The sequence below is a fragment of the Mus pahari genome, chromosome 17 (genome assembly GCF_900095145.1).
Source record: "Mus pahari chromosome 17, PAHARI_EIJ_v1.1, whole genome shotgun sequence".
Taxonomy (NCBI): Eukaryota; Metazoa; Chordata; class Mammalia; order Rodentia; family Muridae; genus Mus; species Mus pahari.
This window is the reverse complement of record NC_034606.1, coordinates 25896934-25900243: the sequence shown is the minus strand read 5'-3', so window position 1 is coordinate 25900243 and position 3310 is coordinate 25896934. Positions and strand designations below refer to the sequence as shown.

General features: G+C 38.8%; 1 non-coding gene across 1 annotated transcript; it reads right to left on the bottom strand.

Annotated features, from left to right (window-relative positions):
- Nucleotides 1-1266: 1266 nt before the first annotated feature.
- Nucleotides 1267-1373, bottom strand: LOC115062482. Its single transcript, XR_003842433.1, has one exon. It is a non-coding gene; the product is annotated as a U6 spliceosomal RNA (small nuclear RNA).
- Between the last annotated feature and the right edge of the window lie 1937 nt (nucleotides 1374-3310).

Sequence of the window (3310 nt, the reverse complement as noted above, 5' to 3'; positions counted from 1 at the left end):
TGAGAATTTGGATTTGTGAAACATAAGCTTCAGAATCTTTTCATGTGCATTTTCCCAGGTAGACTCACTTCGCAGACATTAGTAACTTGGTGCACCCATTCAATTTCTTCAGTTACTCTAGAAATATTCAGAAATCTAGAATATGTGATAACATTTTACATCAAATGAATATGTAATTATGAATAAACTTACGATTATACAATTTAAATATATATGTTATGAACGTGATTTTTTTTCCTTCTCTGGTATTCTGCCTGGGAATATCTGAGAAACAGATATTGAGTTATATTAAGTTTAATTAATATTAAACAGCATTAGGTTGGCAATTCCTTGTGTTTTCTGATGCCAAATTTCTGATTTCATAAAAATCTCAACCGGCTCTCAGTGAGTGACTTTGGGGACTGATTTCCTCAGGATTGTCTGCCTAACCTTTAACAACACCAAACTTTATGGAATAACAGAGTAAACCCCCTTAACACAAATATTCATTTATAATGAAACTTTATCCCTTTGTCCTTCAACTTATTCTGTAACTGATTCATGCATTATCAAACTTAATGCATAAAAAAAGATAGAACTTTAGTTTAATAGCGTTAAACACAATGCCATGTTTCATCTGAAGACCAAAACACTCAAATGGAAACCTCAGATGGGTGACCAAAGTTAGAGATGTCTTAGGCTCACAAAAGATTCTGATCACATGGATGGATTGAGCCGATGGTGAATGCAACTTTCTAAAACTAAGAGATGTATGCATTTTGTTTGAAAGGCATTAAGAACCAGTTAATGCTATAATTCTCCAATTTGTAAAAGAAGTGGCAATCAGACACACCAGAGGTAATGAGAGGAAAAAGATCCTGAGCATGTATAAGTCTGACATAATGTTCAAAAACATTTTTACAACTTCCCCCAAGTGCAAATCACAGATCCAGCAATGTGTGACAGCCCTGACTACCATCTGAGGAGCTTTCAAAACTCCTTATTTGCAGGTCACATCACAGACAAGATTAGAGCCTCCACTCCACTCCTCACCAACACTTTATAAAAGTACTTGGGGCCAGATGGCTAGGTGGTTAAGAGTACGCCCTGTTCCATCAGAAGAGCAGAGTTCAGTCCTAATACCCATATCAAGAGGCTCAAAACCCTCTGTAATGGCAGCTTCAGGGAACCTGAGACCCTCTTCTGGCTTCCCAGGGGGATACAGACACACTAGTTTTCATAGCAGGACACCATTTTACATTTCAACTAATGGTATAAAAGGTCTCCAGACTAGTGGATCACTTGCAGTATTTCCATGTCATCCTTGCACTGGGGCCTTGCTAATCTTCTCTGTGTGGTTCCAATTTTAGTAAATGTGCTGCCAAACCAAGCATTAATTAAATAAATGGTGATCCAATTTTCAAAAACTCTTATTAACAAGTCCCCTGAGAGTGACAGGCAGAATCTCCCAGATCTCTTAAAAATATGTATGTTTCAATATTTCTTTGCATTTATGGGGAGTCGTGTTGATGGTCAAGGAAAAGTTACCAACAGGCTCTTGAAAAGGAGCAGCTTTCATCCATGAATGTGAAGAGGCTCAGACTTCGTCCCAGACCCAGTGCTTTATCTTGGTTTTTAAATTATGAGGGTGGAACTCAGAAGTTGTTTGGAAAGCCTTCCATGGTTCCTGATACAGGCCCAAGTTTGAACCCCTTTTTGTGTTAGCATTATATGAGTTTTAAAATTTTTAACACTCATACTTCTATGCTATGTTTTCATTTGACCCACAATGCCAACAAATATATTTCTATATTTCTTCTTGCATTTCTTTTGTTATTTTCTTAGTTCAGTGATTGGTTGGTTGCTTTCCACTGTGAAAGTTTTCTTGTCCTAAGAATCAGTAAATTGAAGATTAAAAGCAGGTTTGGGGAATAGTGGACCCCAGGAATAATAACTATAGTAACTCTTAATATTGGTTGTCTATAAAATGAGAAGCTATAAAAGGATTAAGATGGTAAATATCTGCCTTCGTCTTCACCATCCCTTCTCCAGAGCCCAAGTCTGATGCAGTGTAAAGACATGCGGAGTGGCCTAGCTTGGAAGGCTCATAAATCTTTCTCCACACGGGCCTGCGAGGAGCTTAAAATTAGACCATTATTCTAAAGCCATTTGCCATGGCTTTTCAGACAGTACATAATCCTCCATATCTATCTTTCTCAAATGCTGTGAATTATAAACACTATCAATCTGTGGGATTCCTTAGCACTACTAAGTATTCCGTGAGCCTAGTTTTCTCATCCACAAAATGTTACTGCTGTTGCCACCTTCACGGAATGATTATGACATTTAAATGAACATAGTTTATCAGCTAGATCAATGCAAGTCACCGTGTTTTCGAAATGTCAGTGAGGCTTCGTGTCTTCATTCTTCTCCCCTCTTTACATGTATTCTCATCACTCATCTTAGCCTTGGTCAGGAAGAACAGCTAATCCTGCTCAGAGCTGCTCTGAGAGGAGCCAGTGCCTTTAGTAGTAGCTGGGGAATCTCATTTCTTAGCTTAGGCTTCGGTTGTACTTCCCTCATGAGGCTGCACATTTGATAGCAGTAGCTGTTGTGTGCACGTGGAGCTTATTTTTTCATATTGCCTAACTTACTCTCATAGCAACCAAAGTCTAGATAACCATCTCCCCCAGCCTCACAGCAAACTCTGAATGCATATGACCAACGTTTGATTGCTGACCTAATAAGATGCTGATAAAGGGGCTCATCATCATCTCCCGCTACAGATGTAAGGAAGTTAAGATGTACTAAGGACTATGTCTATATAAAAGAGTACTACAGAGTCTGCCATTGTTGTCTTCTTTATTCTGCCCCAGAACACACTGAGTTGTACACACAACTTTATTCTTTCTGACTTCAAGATAAAAAAACTGAAATTCAAAGAAGTTGAAGTAACCAAAAATCATAGGTTTAAAGCATGGCGATCTTACACAGTCCGTACATTGTAAGGAATTCCACCAGGACTTGTGACTCGTGCCTATAATCCCATTTACTCAAGAGACCAAGAGGGAAGATTGCAAGCTCAAGGCCTGACTATGATGTAAATGAAGTTCAGGTCAGCCTGCAAAGTAGAGTGAGATCATGTCTCAAAAAGAAATCAAAGCATAGGGGTGGTAGAGGGCTTGGCTGTCATGAACAAGACCTTGAATTCACATCCTAGTAATATAAAAGTATGACATTACACTAGACACACACCCTCTGAAGATGCGTCATAGGTCTGTGCCTATGTTTAAGCCTACAAAGCATGCTCGACTTGTATCTGAGCTCTTCT